This window comes from Chaetodon trifascialis, chromosome 5 (assembly GCF_039877785.1).
Source record: "Chaetodon trifascialis isolate fChaTrf1 chromosome 5, fChaTrf1.hap1, whole genome shotgun sequence".
Lineage (NCBI taxonomy): Eukaryota > Metazoa > Chordata > Actinopteri > Chaetodontiformes > Chaetodontidae > Chaetodon > Chaetodon trifascialis.
This window is the reverse complement of record NC_092060.1, coordinates 18,126,051-18,144,501: the sequence shown is the minus strand read 5'-3', so window position 1 is coordinate 18,144,501 and position 18,451 is coordinate 18,126,051. Positions and strand designations below refer to the sequence as shown.

General features: G+C 41.3%; 1 protein-coding gene across 1 annotated transcript in view; it reads right to left on the bottom strand.

Moving 5' to 3' along the window:
• ahnak (AHNAK nucleoprotein) overlaps positions 1–8,765 on the bottom strand; it is a 34,471-nt gene extending 25,706 nt beyond the window's left edge. Inside the window, exons 1-2 of the mRNA XM_070962188.1 lie at positions 8,505–8,765; positions 992–1,055 (exon numbers count right to left, since the gene is read on the bottom strand). The gene's annotated coding sequence lies outside the window, so the exon portion shown is untranslated. The remainder of the gene's footprint in view (positions 1–991; positions 1,056–8,504) is intronic.
• Between the last annotated feature and the right edge of the window lie 9,686 nt (positions 8,766–18,451).

The following is an 18,451-nucleotide window of genomic DNA, read 5'->3' as shown; positions in this document are numbered from 1 at the left end:
CCTATTTTGGACCTGGAGCACAGAGGGACAATTAACTTGATCAAGATCATATGATTAGATATGGATAGAGTTGTAAACAGATGCTAAATAAGTAAGCCTCTGTTCTCAGGATCATAAGACAGAGAGGCAGACAGAGTCTGTGACTCAAAACGATCAGGCAACATGACAATCAGCCACCCCTCTCTTATTTCGCATTCATTTCTCTGACCTTCCTGAGAATGGCGTCCTTGATATCACATTAAATTTGATTAGTGATGTCATCAAATGCATATCTGAAGAACATACAAAATGAGATATTTTAAGAAGCATTGAAGGTAACCATGGGGGAAATGAGGGCAAAGGGAAACCGATGAGCTTGTTTGTCTATCATGTTTTATTATGGCCTGGTATGCTTGTTGAGAAAGGGGGGATGTGCGGACAGTCTGCCAGACAAAAGCTTCTGTTAACTACAGTGCAACCACAAAGCATTTCTGGATACGCCTTCTTAAGGTCTATCATTGGCCTGCATACGGTTTGGGTTTGGTGTTGCTTCTTTTGCTAGCTCTCCTTCCTACTCCTAAGAAATAAATTGTCCACAGCTGCCGACTACAAACAGTTAAAACAGTATGAGCTTGGCAGGCCTTTGACGGGGCTGTTTCATAAGAAGGGGAAAGGGGTTCGAGCGGAACAGGTGGTGTCTGGGGGAGGAAGGAGGGGTGCAAAGAGGAGTCATAGGGAGCAGAAGCAGCCAAGTGTCAGGTTTCCACAAGGCAGGCCTTTCACAGCTGAATGGCAGTGGCATGACCTTCCAAGTTCAAAGGAGGCTTTGCAACAAACATTCCAACAGAGGTTTGCTGTCTGGCTGCATAATACAAAGCGGTTCTAAGGTGACACTGACTAGATGGCCTTGGATTGGAGTGATGTTTAATAAGAAATTTGGTTTTCTTTCCTTTGCTTAACCAGTAATAGATGTGTTGTGTGGATCTCTTGTATTATGTCTAAGGACACTTACCTTGGATTGCTCAAGCAAGGCCAAGGGCTTCAGTCTGATGCTGTGGTTCTTGTATTCTTGACTTCTGTTGACACAAAAACATAGTAACAGGATTAGATAAAAAATTACAGACATGAATATTTTAAGGGTCCTGTCAATACCTTTTACTATTATCGTGGGTACTACAAAAGAAGCCTACCTTGAAGTCATCATGCTGCTCTCTTACACAATAGCAAGCATGTTTCAGTTGTATGAGTGACAGATAACCTACATACAGTATTCTGCAGTTACAGTCAGGATTTACTCAAGGTATTTTAGTGTACATGTTCAATGGACCCTCCATGACCAATCAGAGCCTTCAGAGTCTTTAATAATTAACCAACCAATGGTTGCAGTATTGACCCTTGCAAATAATGAAGCAAAAGACACGCTTTAAGTAAACAAATCCAGCTACTTGTTTGGTGTGGCCCTCAACTCCACAAATAGGAAGATAAGATGGACATGGAAACACACCATTTATCCAAGATCCAGTTCCAGAAATTTGAAATTAAAATTAAGCAAATCCAGTTCTATTCTAAAACAAAATGTATTCTAAAATATGCTTGTGAATTCCTCTGCCCTGGTTTCCACTGGAGTATAACAGCAGCAATGGGCAACCATATCAGCCAGTATAGCAATAATATGTTGCTGTGTATTCATCATTGGAGTGCCATTCTACATTCCAAGTCGATCTTACTTTTACCCGCTGTGACTAGCCCAAAATATTACAGGACTTACTAGGATTATTGCTTCAACCCACCAGCATATTGTGAAACAAAGCCTTCTCTTTTTCAGTCCTAGTACAAACAGAACCAGACTTGATATGTGTGCAGACAGGCATCTACCGGTGGGAACATGTCCCTCTGAAAAATTCTTCTGAGACAGGCTGTACAACCCGATCATTAACCTCCCCCTCCCCAGTCCCCCATGTTCAATAAACTAAATTGCTCATTATTGTGTTGAAAAGCCTGTTTGTGCGAGTGAAAACTTTTCTAAACAGTGTGACTTTAAATATCTATACTAAACACTACATACTGGAGAGAGAAAGTGAGTAAACTTAAAACAAGGAACGTTTCTGCAAAGCATGTAAAATTCTCTAAAGTTTTGCCAAAGAATTCATTGTTGTTGAGTGCTTTTTGAATGGGTCCTATACTGAAATAGATTGGACATAGCTGAGATAAATGTCAGGCTGTACGTGGTTGTCATTATGTTTGTGTAGGGAGACTTGTGCCACAGCAGCTGTGTACACTCTCTAGCCCATACTCTTGTTACAGAGACATAATAATTAGACTGCCATGTCAGGATTCATTCAGGTAAAGGTCTGACTGAATGACACTGGTACGTTTTTCAAAGGATCAGTCTTAAGGCTGACTGGATCACTGATATCCAAAACAAAATCAGATACAAGGTAAGTGAGATCTCCAACTGTGAATGAGATCACGTAATTTTGTTTAAAAAAACAAAAACAAAAAAACATAAAAAATAAGAAAAATAATAATCTCATGCAAGTAGAATTTTTGACAATGTTCAAACCCAAAGATAACAAATGGGTGGCCCATCATCTGTTTTCAATACCTTGGTGAGACCACACCCATAAACACAGACACAGGTGTGCACAGTAAGAACAAGTGCAGTCACCAACAGTGAAGAAAGAAAATAAAAGCACATGCCGTGTGCATGGGTAGAAATACCGGTCCACAGTCCACGAGGCAGATCACACCGCTTTTCCTATGTGCTGTGCTTGCAGAGGGGGAAGCTCAGTACACAGCCCCACCCAGGCCTCCAGTCACACACATTCCTTGATAGAGCCGTCAGGCCAGCTGGAAGGGAGCCCGGCCTCTCCCCGCAGTGACTAACTCCAAAGAAATGTCCTCTTTCTCTCAGACTCAGCTCCATTCTATACCGCCCACCCTGCACCCTGCCTGAGTGTCCACCCCCCTGTAGTCAGTCCAACACACCCCCCGACCTTCAGGTTTTTTCCTCAAATAAACAAGAACACAAACATTCAGTCAGAAATGCACAGTTAATGTGCACCCTGAGTCACACTCTCTCAACTGAAGGCTGAAAAGTAGCACAGGCTTGGCTGAACAGATCCCATATTTGTCATTGTTGTTGTTGTTGTTGTTGTCATTTTAGCTGGCAGCACCTGTTTACTAGGAAGATACAACAAATGGAACTTCCATTGTACTGCTGAGCATTGGCTCCCTACCCTCTCTTTCTTTCAACTGTTGATGCCTTGAGGACACATACCTTGACAGTTTGACTGACATAGTTTCTGTTTAATTAAGTCACAGTACACTGGAAGCTGATCACAATGGCTTTGGTTAATCAGTTTGGTTGATTGCCAAATCCAATCAATTTGATGAACAGAAAACGGGTGCTGTGTGACAATGATTAAAGCTCGACCATAAGTGAATCAGGCACAGCAGGGCTGGTGAGTGATGAGATTTGATTATGAACCAATAAAAATGCCTCAGTGCAGAGAGGCAACGGGGGAGATAGGAGCAGTGACCAGATCAGTCATGTTGTCAAAACAGAATAGACTCCCTGTTCTTCTGTCTCCATTGTAGTTTGATGCAGCAAGTACAACAAATACAAAAAGAGACGCAGCAGGCCCCAGCGTAGGTTCACTCTTGCCTTAAAACGCAGATAGGATATGCATGTGTGACGCATATAAAAGGAATGCACATCAAAATAAATGGTTCTTTTTTGCACTCCATAGTCCACATAGCCCTAAACCAAACCACAAGGCCTGCATGAGACCAAAGCCTGCCCACTGACGCCAACTTGGCCTGCTGTTGATTAAACCATTGTGACTTTGGCAGGAGTCATGCACAAAATGGAAAAACTGAGGAAAACTGTACGAGATCACAAACAGGACCAGGGGCTGCATTGAGCATACACTTCAACTGTGTCTTGATTTTCATATAAATCATATTTTAGCCTCATGTTCACATGAGGACAGAGAAGAAAGGGTCTATGCTATATGAGACGGTAAGTTCCAGATAACTCATGGCTCCTGTCATTACTCATTGTTCTCTATTACACCCCTACACATCCAAGGAGGGAAGATCTCACTTTGAATTTCCTCTCGTGGGGTTTCTTCCATTTTTTTCCTATGTGCAAAGGTTTTAAGGGGGTTGTCATCTCAGGAACTTGGGCTGCATCATGAACTGTTGTTCTTGCAGGACTCCCACTGAGACATTCTATGTAATATTGGGCCGTGCAAAAATTAAACAAAACATGCTTGATGTTGCTGAAGATCTGAAATGGGAAGTGATCCAGTTTCAGAGCAAATAAAACTGAACAACTAACAAAGAGAAAATATGATGAAGGGAGGCAGAGCTGCAGGATAACTGACTGGAGGATGTTAATTTTGAACTGGCGTAACTAGTTATACCAGGTAGAGAGAAAGAGAAAGAAGAAAGGCACTAAAACACAGTTCTGCCACACAAATAGGACATCACAAGAGATTTACAGACATCCACAGCAACCTTATATGGGCCATGCCAAGTAACTGTTCTTCAGTAACTTCAACTCAATTTAGTTTGGCTTGGTTAGGGTTGTTTCTGCCTTCTACAGCTGCTAGTCGAACAAGAACAAATGCAAGTCTATTCATGGAGGAGGCAAGAAGGTTAAGAGGAGGGCTATATGGCAACCATAGCAGCAGAGTATATATAGAGAGACATAAGAAGTCCTTCGCTGTAGAGTCCTCGCTGCACGAGCACAGCATGAGGATATGTATTCATACTTAGCATTTAGACCACACCAGAGTAGTGCAGAGTTGTTTATAACAAGAGAGAGTGTTGGATTGTGATGAGTGCCATCCTTGAGTATCTTGTGCCAGATAAAAGAAAACCTAAACAAAGCTGAATGTATTTCTAAATTTACATTCCAAGCCTTGCTGCCCTGACATTTTGGCTGCCTCATTCCAAATAGAGTTTTTGTAACAGATGCTTCGTGTCATTCCTTGCACTGGGCAACGTAACAGCACTTGTGGGGGTTGGGGTGTAGGTCAGACAGTTAGTAGGTAGGTGGTGCATTATTGCAACATTTATCTAAGATTTATTTTTGGGGGGTGTTTTGCAGATGTTTGGCAGAGCAGTGGGGAATGTTATTGGTTTATCAGAAAAAAAAAAAAGATTCACACCCTTTTTAAATTCCATGATTGAAGCTACAGTAAACAAGTCTGAATTGAATGCATACGCATAGGTGTGACTTACAGGGGTTTTTTGATGACCATCTCATCATACTTCTCAAATTACTATATCTCAACAACAAGGCAAGAAATGCTAATGATAGGTGCTTCCCACAGCATCCTGAGACCACACTGAAACATTCCAAGCCAGCATTGGATGAACAAGAAAGGAGTGGCTGCTGGGTGGATTGCCTAGAAAGACTTTCGAAAATCGAAGACGACAGTTACATGTTTATTTGTAGCTAGATGACTGGGCGGGTTGTGTATTTACAAATTTGCTGTTGTTTTATTTAGCCAATCTCTAGGGAGAGACTTTAGCGCTCGTGCTGGGACTTCAGGATGTCCGAGAGCCCAATGTTACTCCTCAAAGAATGCCAAGTGTGAAAAAAAATAAACTGCAGTTTGATTGCAATCACCCTCCCTTCTTCCAGTTTACTCACTACCTCCACCTCCCTCGTTTCAACTCTCCACGCTGTCCCTCCTTCCAAACACCCACTCAATAAACCCATGAGGAAATGGTAGAGGAAGTGTGCTAGAGACCAGTTTCTTTTCCGTTTCACAGCAGCGTGGCTGACTAACGCCACTCCTCTCATCTGTGCTGCCAGTCAACAGGGCAAGAAAACATAGTGGCTCTTGTAGAGTGCTGTGATAAATAACTTAACATGGTCAAGCGAAGACTCCGAACAGTCATGAGGCATGTCCTGTTCTTCAGGCAAGTAAAGTTGCTGTTTGTCACATGGGTGACAAGTGCAACAAAAACAGCGTTGAGTGGCACTGCTTATGTCAGCGATGACGACTGAGCAAGGTTTGATCAATAAAGGTTCTTTAAAATTTTGCAGTGTGGTTTTTGGAATTCCAAATGCCCTACATTTCTGAAGTTTGCAACATAATGTTGCCTCTGTACTGCTACACTGGTGGAAAGTGCAAGTATTTAGACAAACAGAAACTGCTCCGGGCCAAGAAGAGGCCCTGTTCATCGACAAACGTTTTACCTGCAGGTAGCCAGGAACCAGTTCGCTCTCTGAGCTTAAAATTAATGTTCCATAACTACTAGGATTGTGTAAATCTGGACCCTTGCTTGCAGAAAAATTTGACATCTGTAGCAACATATGTAATACACGCTATGCCATATTTTCACCAAGTAAAACAGGAATTTTTTTAAATGCTAAGTACACTAAACATATCATTGCTTGAATGATAACCCACTGCCCAAAGACCTTTCAGCCCTCTTCAAGCTGCCTGTGTCACAATCAATCACCATGCAAGTGCAATTTGAGAATTCCAGACATTTACAGCTGAGACACTCAATATGAGTTAAGTGCGTGTTGTAGAGAAGATTTTGCAGAGCGGAGCAAAATGCAGCTCTCTCTAACAGTTTTGGGTGTGGCAGGAGGGAGCGGTGGAGGACAGGCAACTACACACACAGAAATTTGACTTTAATCCAAGAATCAACAAAGGATTATGTCGAGTCTGGAGTTTTTTTAGCTGCTTTTTCCTCAGCTTGAACAAACACATTATATCAAATGCAGACCAGATTACATATGATGATCCTAGTTTGAACCACATCTGGAAAGATGCCATATATGCTGTGATGTAAGAAAAATAAATCTCTCTCAAATGACATACGTTTCTCTCTTTCTCCAAATGTGCGAAGTCTAAGCTCCCTCCTCAATGCCTCAAACCTGGTTTCAATTAGCTTGTCTTTCCAAACCACTGCATTCCATTACTCCCCTCTTCACCCCCACCCCGCCCATCCCCCCTCACTAACTCACTCCCTGACTCTCTTTCCCCGTCTTCCCCCCTCCTCTTCGTCCCTTCTTTCCTCCCCTGCACACCCTGGACGGGAGCCCAGGTTAAGAAACCCAAGGTAATAGAAGAGAAATCTCTATCTGCTCAAGCCTTTAAAAAGTCAGCCATAAAAAAATCATACATGCCTTAGTACAAAGCAACAGATATAGCAACTTCAGCTGGAAGGGCTTTGTTCACAATCTGATCCATATATGAAGAACGGTCAGTTCACCATATTCCACAAAAGCAGACGCCATTAAAAAGGCTCATATATGAGCTTTTCATTGTTCCAAATGACTAATAATTACACAGCACCCATCAACACAGCAGATAAGCAGGGGAAAGTTTTCATCTACACCCCCTGAATATCCCATAAATAACTTTTGGATATGTTCGTATGGACCCACTGCAACAACTGTCTGCAGCATGTATGCTTTTTTTTCCCTTTTTTTCTTCTTTTTTTTTTTTTTAGAGGGGGTTGTAAAAGGGTGTGCCTCTGTGAGGAGACAGCAAAGCCAGAAGGGAGGGAGAAAAAAAGAACCGGGTGGAGGGTGAAAGAGAGGAATCCACACCCAAGCCTGTTGCTGCAGGCTCTCATGGGGAAGTACCTTTACTTTTTAAACCTCCAAGGCTCCGCAAAGGGCGTTGGACTGACAAGAGAAACACCTGAATGATAGCATCAATGCAAACAACACTATCATGTCTGGCACATCTTCCATTCAACTTTCATCTGGTGGGTGAGATATTCCAGTGTTGCAAAACAAAAAAAATCAGTTTGCCAACCTATAGACAAGGGATTATATGTATGCAAAGGACATCCACGTTGCATAATAGTCAAATCACTACACAAATAGAGGGATTTGGGTTGTTCCCTCCTGTTTCTAAAAGGACTAACATCATATGAAGATGCCCTATATTTGTTCAAAAACAGTGAGTTCCAGCACATATGCACTGAGGATGACAACCTTTGTCTCCAGTCAAAGGAAAATTGAAGTGCGCAACTCCAGTCAAGACCTCTGCATTCATGTGGCGGCTGTGGGTACACACCCACTTCTCACGGTCTGGGCTACTTTAAATCTGTTTTTTAAGACATGGTGATACTCACACAACATTATTGTCTCTTTACACCTTTACAGGACAACACTGAGGCAGTAATACAGGTTTTCTTTCTATGCAAAACCTCCCTATCGCAAACTTTTCTTTAAGAAAAAACAAAGGATACCACAGTATATAAAACACATGCAATAAAGTAGGACAAAGTCACTGTAATCATACCACTGACACACACACTCAGTACAAATGCCCATTGGAATATTGCAGCAATGTTGGACAGATAACTTTGTCACTTTGCAATTTAGTTGTTAAACTTTAGCAAGTGTTGACAAGTTTTCAGCACAGCTAAGTTTGAAGCGAAGCACAGCTGGTAACAACGTTCAGAAACAGTAAAAAAGTAATAATAATAAAAAAGCATTCACGTCAATCTTAGAAAAAGAAAAAGTGCATCTTTACCTGTGCGCAGTCTTTGCGCCCAAGAAGTCTCACACCAGCTTGAGCATCCTTGAAAACTTGCCTGCTCCCTTTCTCCTCAGCCCAAGAAAAGCACTCTCAGTCACAACTTTGCTGCCTGATAGGATTCTGTCACTCTTTTCCTAGTTCTCCTTCAACCAAGTTTCCAGGGCGTTTTCTCCCCCTCTCTCCCACCCTCCTCTTCTCTGAGTTGATTTAAACTTCTTTTTTTCTCTGTGGCTGCTCCTCTGGGCTGAGCAGAGTGGTTGGATAGAGAGCTGGGTAGGGCTCCTGCTTTCCAGAGGGAGGGGAATGCTGGGGAGGGGACCGGTGCGAGGGAGTGGTTCTCAGCAGCCGTGGGACCACCCACTACTTCACATAGAGCACTCCAGTGGTATACAACAGGAAAATAACTCCTGCTTCACACGATGAAATGTTAATTCATACACATGTGTATATATAGCTACATTAGATGTCTATAAGTACCTACATTTAGCATCACATTTTTACCTGCATTCAGTGTTTTTAAAGCTGCTTTCAACAAAAGATATTTTCAAAGCCATAAAAAAAAGTTAATTAATTAATCAATTTGCTTCTTATTTGGTGCCAATAATCATTTTAGAACTCCAAGATAATATTTGGACTCCTTTATGCTAACTCCAAGTGACACACCTCATTTTACCCAACTGACACTAGTGCCTGAGAGGCAGCCTTTGACTGCCTTGCATAAATGCTTACACAATGATGGGTGCAGCTGTCAAAATCCCCATTTTTTTTAACTTCTTCTTGTTCTATTTAAACAAAGTAAAAAGCTTTTCATCAGTTTCTATTTCACATTTTAGAATAAGAGTGAAGTACATGCAGTAACACACCGCTAAACGGGTATGATGGACAATGACAGAAACATGTTATTACTGCATTCAAATGACTGCACACAAACTCACAGAAGAGTTATCATTAACGAAATGACTCAGGAGTGAGTCCTTTACTTAAATACAAAAGGCAAAGTGTGTACTTACAAGACATGTTTTTTTGTTTTCAACCAGGCCCAGTGAGCCAAGTTTTACTGATTTATACTGTAATAGCTGCATACTATATGTTAAATAACTTTATTTCTGTTTTTGTATTCGGGATTTTGACAGCACGCTTCATATACGTTGTTATTTCGTTGCACCATTTCATAAGCAGAAAATAGCAATTGTAATAGTAATTTCAGTAATTGTCAGGAGGAAGACCGTACTCTCAGCCCTGCATAATTTTGTAATAGCCAGTGTTACATTTGTTAGTGAAACTCTCATTATATAGGTACTGCTACAGTACCTCTTGTAGCCTATACTGGTATTTCAAGTATTTCAAAAATAGATTAAAGCTAGGATGTTTCGGTTTTCATGCTGCGCAATGGTTCAGTCTGCACTGATAAACAGGCTTTGTCTCCACATGTTCTAATGCAGGGCCACCCAAACCAAACAGGGCTCTGTCTAACTAACCTCCAATATTAAACTAGATTTTTTCCACACTGACCCTTGTTTTAGAAAACTCGAAACATTGCAAATGATCACTAAGGTTTATGCACTGGCAAATTGAATTCGCACATCTCTTTCACCGTTGTGGGAAAAAGAAAAGGAGCCATGACACGAGCCGATAAGACAGAGTCATATTGGGTGGTGTCTCAGACAAATTCAACCTGGGATTACAGATAATATTGGGTCAGCAAATGGGCCCTTACAGGTTTATAGATCAAAATGTCTGATAAAGCATCATTTATATTTTAAACTTTATGGGATTTAACACGACAAATATCGAAGTGGACATTGTTACTATGATCTTTTTCACACAACTGTTGAGTCAATATAACAATTTAAATTTTTTTTTTCTTCGCAATTAGTTGAGTTACTCTATAGTCTTTCCAACTGCAGAAGAAACCACTGGGGTACAAGTTGTCCTGGATGGGACTGATTAGTGATCACTGATTTGTGTGTGTGCATCCAGTTTTGCAACTGTGTTTTGAAACATCATGTGGGATGTGTGTGCATGTACAGGAATGTGTTAACGTAGGGGTGAACTTGTTCATGTCTCTCAGCAATGATCACCATCCTTGAAACACTCCACCAACATGTCACACCCATAGTCAGGGAAATGAAACAGCAACAACATGCAAGGAGCAGAGCAAGTGTAGAGGAAGCTACTGCGTGGCTTTGTAGGGATTGAACAGGGCGTGGCACACAGGGCACACATGTGCACGCACACATAACTAACTTTTATATTACCACATTACACCACCATGAGTCAAGAATGTTCTGATTTTGTTTTCTCTCAAAAACAGGGTGCAGCCTTCTAACAAAAAGAAGACCCACTGTGTGTGCGTGTGCATGCATGCGTATATTTATCTGTAATTGTGTGCACGCTGGGATAAAAGCGAAGGAGTAATCCCAACCATGTGCAAGATAAGCGGAAACCCTGAAGAACTCTGCATGAAGTGTGGGATTACTTTACTCTTTGGAGTGTAGCAGTGTTTTAAATAAACAGTGCTGAAGGACACATAAAATTCCTCACATAAAAGTTCTGAAGACATATTCTGTGAATGAGTAGATGATTGTATTACATAATTTTACTGACTGCAGAGATCATTTAAATTGTCCACATGTTGCCAATTTTAAAGTAACCCTCTGGTGCTTGTCTACAGAATTAAAAGTTTTAGCATAAGTGTTGCTGAAAAGGATCATCATCCTTTGCCGGCCACTGCACCTGTTTGCTCACCTCCATATATAATTGTCATTTTGCCTCGGAGGTGTGGCCGTTGTTGCTTTTGAAGATCAGTGTCAGCTTGGAGCAGTTGCTGCAGACATCTCCTATGATGCATGCTCATGCAAGCTGGAGGGTGCCTTTCCAAACTTTCTGCAGGTTTCAAATCTTTATGGTCACATAACAACTCCACAGTAAACACTCACACTGCTGCATGTTTATGCACTTTCGCTGTTACGAAAGACCCCATTCTTGCACTGCTGAGGTGAGTCGAGATAAAATCCTTTATCACTTGATTTGCCTGAACTGGCAGCAGGAGTTGCAGATCAAGAGCAGATGAAGATAAGTAGAAGAGCTGCAACTTTGAGACTGCTAAAATGCGGACTGTGCAATAAGGATAAAACTAAACAGAAATGTGCAGAACATTTTGCACATCCAGTGCATGTTTTTACAAAACTGGATCCCCTCTGACTGTCACAGTTTTGCTGCAGGTCACTCTTGTTGAATACAAGGATATGTGGGAATGGGTGTGTTTCCTGGTCCTAGGTGTGTCAGCCAGTGTGAACCAGTGCAAATAGCTTGGCTCAGACACACAATGAGTCACAGCCCATGACTACAATGAAAACAGGGAAGCTCAGACTGTAAAGCAGAGGAAAATCAGAGGATTAGATGGGGTTGGACAGTTGAATGTGTGTGTGTGAGTGTGTGTGCCCGCAAATGCTTGTGTGTGTGTGTGTGTATGAATGTTTGTGTCTGATTAATGTCGCCCGCAGGATAAGGGAAGTCACATGGCACTGATCTGAGCAAAAATTCAACTTGTAACACAATTAAAGAAAAATGACAGTACACCTGGATCTAATGATTATCCAATTCCATCAGATTTCCTTGTGCAACTATTTGGCTCTGCACGCCATAGGCATAAGAGCCAGATGGGTGGGAGTTGCACATTTGATTGTGTAACGCAGGTTTAATCAGGCACAAAGAACGATTTGAACACATTTTCAACAGAGTTTCTAACCCAAAGGAATTTACGATAGCTTTGAAAATAGCTGATAAAGGTTAAGATCTGGTCAAAGAGACAGAATTCTTGCATTATACTTGCAAAATGTCAAAATTATCAGTGGACATTCTTTCCTAAATTCAGACAATGCATGCAGTGTACTTGGCAAATGGCCTGTTTGCATCAGTCATCAAGATAAATTATGAGAACATGAGATACAAAGCAAGACTTTTATTCCAAAACACGCTTGAGAATGTAACTCAGTGTTTACTGCTCTTTTTTTCTTTTTCTTTTCTCCTACGTATGTTGATGATAGATAACTCGCACTACATTTATTTTGGAAATACTCTAAGTAGTATCCAATAACTTGGGGCACGTTTTCAAAATGCTAGTGGAATTTATTTATTTTGACTTTTATTGTCAGTAATCCCAAATAAAATAGTGATTTACTTGAACAGTGAACCTATTCAAAGCATCTCCTTTCACTGAACATGATCCTGTTTGCTGCATTTGTGGTTGTTTGGAAATGTCAATACACTTAAAGTCATTTAGGAGTCCAGTTTACATTTGGAGAGATCACTGTTTAAAGCAAACACTTGCTACACAAACCATACTGAGTCAAATAGAGGACTTCTTTGTATACCAACTTCATTAGATTTTTTTTACACAATGCAACATTGTCAATATTGCAACAAGTGCCTCACCAGGCGATGCTGAAGACACAGTCAGATAAACATTGTCAAAGAGGCATTGTCAAAGAACGTCAAAGGGTACTACAGATTCAGCTTGTGTTCGTGAGAATGAATGAATGTGCTATTGTTGAAAATGAGTCAAAAACACTGCAAAAGTAAGCAGGACACGTAGGAACATATCATATTTCCCTCCAGCTGTTTCCAGCTTATTAACTCAAAATGCAGTCTCTTCTCATTTTTCTTACTCATGGTCTTATTGCTGTTTATTTTAATTTGACTTCATTGTCCTTCATTGTACTCACATTGAGATCAAGACCTCTTTTTTGCATGCACAGGATAATAAAAAGAAGCCACCAAAACATTGGCTTTGCAGCACAGGGGTTGTAAAGTATGTATCGATAGTGACGAATGCAAGTTCTGTGTGATCATGTGCAGCATCTGATCTCTCAGCTCTTACTCCTTAACCACGGCAATGACAGAGAGCTGAGCAGGTAACAAGACAAACAATTCCATTGTTAGCGCTATCTCTAATGTTTTGTACGTGTATGATTAATATAAACACGAGTTAAACACATCATTGACTACTTGAAACAGTTGTTTCTTGGGTGCATTGTGGAGATAAGATTGTTAAAACAAATAATTAATTCCTCAAGTGGTTGTTAAGTCCCTTAAATCTACACAGTATTTATTAGATTTTGAATTTTAATGCGATCATTTACTATGCAATAAAGATTGCAATAACAAAAGAAAAGGTTACATACAGCTGGTTGAATATCTACTTTTTTACAGCATGTTTTCAGTAAATTATACAGTCTAAGCAAATGAGGTTTCATGCAAATAGCCTCTTTTACCAGATTCATTAACCTCTCAAGTACTGCAATGCAATTATGCCACTTTCCATGATGCCCATTACTGTCTGCAGAAGTGAAATCTATTTTTTTGATAATCAATGGTGGAATGTAGAACACATTTATTCAGTGGCATTTACTGAATGATGCTTTATTTGGACACATCTACTAGATTTCAGAGGAAAATATTGAACTTTTTGCTACACTACAGCTATACTTATTAGTTACTTTCGATATTAAAAAGTGACATATAAGACATATTATTATCATGTTATACAAGAATGTTAGGTGTCTAACATTTGCTTCACCTCATCCTGCACCAGTATGCATCAGCAATCAGCAGTGAACTGTAACAAAGCACATTTACTCAAGTACTATATTATGGGTTCCTTAATTAGTAAGTGTAAATATGTTCTATTAATACTTTTACTTAAGCAAAGGATCTGAAGACTGTCATAATCCTATAATGTATAATAACCAAATGCTGAAGGAGGACATTCTGCTTACTCTTACTGACTTTCATTTTGTTGGGAACAGTTTCCAAACATATTTGAACTACATTCAAAACGTTAACCTGACAGTTTATCTGTTTCAGATTCTTAGTCAACTGAGTGAAAATCAGTGACTTTTCTTTCCATTCTTAATTTACTCAAACTGAGACCAGCGAAGCGTTGAATATAATTGGAAAATTCCTGACTTGTAAAATTGCTGTGACAGTTAAGGAATGGCCTCATCCTCTATGTGAACCCAATTTAATTGAACTTAATTTAATCAGTGCTGATAATTGGATTTTCTTAATCTTTTTGGCTAAGGGGTAAGACCATGGACCTAAAACAAAACCAGAAGAGATAATGTTCCTGTTCACCACGTCATCAAAAAGTTCATCCCTAACTTAATCGCCACATGCATCATCTGCTACATTGTATGCAATGCGTTACCATACATGTGATTTTGTGCTATCCTGCCCCTGGAGTGCTGTGAGTCAGCAGACCACAAGCTGGGACTTCTCAAAACAAAGTGGAGCTAAAGTAACCATTGAGAGCAGAGTGTGTCCATGGAGAGATTACAGCTACAAAGAAATCACAGTCAGCTAATGACAGTGTGCAGTACTCAAGATACACTATCTTGCAACACACAGGTCACCCCGCCTGATATTTGCCATCACCATAGAAACTCATCATTGGTAATCTGTTTGGAATTCCCCACAGCGCGTGCTCATACACACGCACACGCACGCACGAACACACGGTGATGATTCAGAAAGGCAAGCTGCTCCTTTGGTACAAAGAAGAATGTAATGAGCAAAAAGGGGAATGAGAGACAGACTGAATTGTGGTTTCCACTGCAAGTTGTGAGTCATGAACACGAGGGAGGGACAGAGAGAGAGAAAAAAACGGGACTATTCTGGGATGGCTGCTATAGTAACATAATAAGCAAGGGGGAGGCACTTGCAGGGATGTTTCCATAGCAATGCCCTGTGTGTATATGGATAAATATCACATGCCACAAAGAGGTTTATAACGTAGTAAGGAACTCTGCTCTACTTTGTTACACAAAGTTTGTAATTGTGTTTGGGATGATCCCCCACCCTTCCTGTTTTTTCATTACAGCCTTGTGGTCTCTTTATGTCTGAACACTAGACTCATCTCACAGACTGATGCTAGGAGCACATTTCACAGGTTCAGTCTTGCCAACGTGATCACATTGTGCAGTCAGAGTCATTAGGTTACTGAAAACTCACATTAGGTGTGTTACTGATGCCTGACTCTTTCAACATATCAGCCCCCGGAAAGTGAAGAAACTCCATAGATTTGACACATTCATGCGGACACAGGTACCTTTGTGATTGCATCTGTTTATCCGACTGTGTCATCAGTTTCTCCCATGTCAAACAATCACTCACTGTTTTGAGTTATTGATCCAAGGGAGTGATATAGGGTTTTGCAAGAGTTTCCCCTCCCTGTGTCTCACCGCCCATCTGTTGTTGCTTCAACACACGCAGATACCTTCCTGAGCAGCACATTCCAGTCATAGCTGTAAATGTTCCAACGCTCGAACTCTTTCTTTAGGTGGAATGGTAACCGTAAACCTCCTGCAAGTCAATACACGAAACAGCAATCAGCTCTTTCACAATCACAGTTGGGGTACCTGGTTGTGCAGAGAGCTCATCCACATCTGAACTGCCTCTTTCTCAGGTGGCATTTCAAGAACAAATCTGTAAAATGTCTTTAAAAGAACTGAAACAATGTAAGTTGCTCTATGTTGTGCTGCGTTTAGTGTAACCATGAAGTGCTTATTTACACAAACTTAGGTTTTATGAGAACATAATGGATAGCCTTGGGCTAGTTTGACAATGAACCTTCCGTGCACACCCAAACCAGACAGTGGTTGCAAAACCTTATATGTAATATTTCCAGTGCTCAGTGATGATACCGTTAGTGAGTAATACATCATCTAGATATGACGAAAACGAATCAATCATTGCAATATTTTTATTTTATATATATATATATATATATATATAGCAGCAAACTGAAGTTTGTTTTTCCAGGACAGGGATCAATATTTCTACACTTGGTAGTCGTGGTGCGTACTATAGTTTTGCTTTAGTTTGACAACATCACTCCTCGTGCCCCTCCTTCAAATTCTGGTAATATGAGCCAGTAGCAGCTCTGGGGTTTCATGTCCAAAAGAGCAGGGGCTGTCCGTTTTCCCTCTGCCGTACCTCTCCTCCCTTCCCTCGTGTCACACACTTTCCTCTCTCACACTGGAAACCTCTGCACAAGGCAACTCACCAAGAAATAACTGATTTAGAATCGCCTCTCTGAAAAATGACTGTCCCACTTCAGTTTATGGACACAGCTGACAGGCATTGTTATGTAGCCATACCTGCTTGGTAGCTATAGCATATTATCTTGTCTGTTCCTGCCGTCTTCGGTTACTTCCCTTCAGCAGGCTCACCCTTGACCTCCTTCATTCCATTCCAGTACTAAATTACCATGCTGCGTTTTAGTGCCACAGAGAAATGCACAGCTCACGCCCATTTAAGTGCACAAATGGGAACAAACGCCCCTCACTCTGGAACAGAGGTGAAGATCCGAAGGTCGTCTTTTCTTGCCAAATAGCAACAGATATGCATGGATTTATCCAGATGAACATTTCTGCTAATATTGCAAGTTTATGTACTTTTCCTTGTTCCTCTTTTTTTTTACATGCTTTAGTCCTTTCTTGACCTGTACGAGTCCTTACTTGCCTTTGTTTGCATTCCAGTCCAGCGTTCACATGTCTGTGGCTGCACCTCGAATGTAAAGAGGGGACACTCAAGGTGAAATAGCCCTCAAGTGCTGACCAAGGATGCATTTTCCTGCCCCCATGTGTTTGTGTTTGTGTGTAAGCAGGGCTTAAAGCAGGCCCAACCCCAGAGTAGAGTCTAAGGAAAACTCCATAAAACTCAAAGGGTGGGATTGGACAATATATGTGTGGTGTCTTGAGCGTTGTTTCTGTCCGCCTGGAGACGCCCCTACGACCGTCTGACAATGCTTACACACGCTTGTATTAGCCATTAAGGCCAGACACTGTAGCAGAGCTGTAAATATGTCTATTTAAAAACTTTGCAGCCACATCCTAACAAAATATCCACATTCTACAGTCTAATTATAACTGCCTCATCCTAGTCATCAAAACCCTAAAACCATAGAAGAGGAACCTCTTCAGCAGTTCAGCAATTCAGATGTATTGACGTCCTTAACAGAAAACTGTGCTGGACTCTGACTCCCCAGTGTTAGCTCTTCACCTCCTTGTTCCAAGCCCCCCACCGACCGCCTCACTCTTTTCCAGATGTGTGTCTTGCACCACCAGATGCTCAGCACATGCATACCAGGCCTTAAGCTCCTGCAGGGGGGCTGACAGCCACACAGGGACTTTGTGTGGCAAAACAATACGGCCTCTCTCTGTGTTCTTCCCTCGACAACACTCCTCACTGCTGCAACTGCTTTTAAGAACCCATCTCCCCCCCTCCCCGCCCTGTGCATGAACATAGAAGAATGTCCTCAGAGCAAGGGCAAGGGGAGAGGAAGGAAAAAGAAGTAGTGAGTGTGTGGCCAAGAGAGAAATAAAGACCAGGGGGAGGAAGGTTGGCAGGACTGGACGAGAAAATGTTGCTGTTGGCATAAGTCTGCATATTGTTCTTGTTCTTGTGGCGTACTTCAGTTGAGCTTTTTAACTCTGAAGTTACTAAACACAAGCAAGGACCAGGATATTCTGCAGACTTAACGTTGCAGCCACCGCATAGGAAGCTTGCCACAGGAGCCTTGAAAGTGCGTGTGCTCTCCTCACACTAATTTCATATTTGGTTGCATGATGAAAAGGCTTTTGTAACAGCACTCCTTCAGCAGACGAAGGGTTAGCCATCAGCGGCGCTGTAGCTGCCGCGATGCTGTGGGAGAACTTGGAGCTATTTGCTCAAGTTACAGCCCTCTTCCACCACGATCCACAGGATGGGTGAGTCATGCGTTCAAGGACTCGCTTCGCTGTTGTGGGAACATTTCCATTTTCTGATTTCCATGAGACCACAGAACAAACTAAAATGGCCTCCCCGATTCAACACTACAGTGGAAGATGGTTGCGCCTAAATGATCTTGAATCATGCTTAGTAAGTTGGAAAAAATG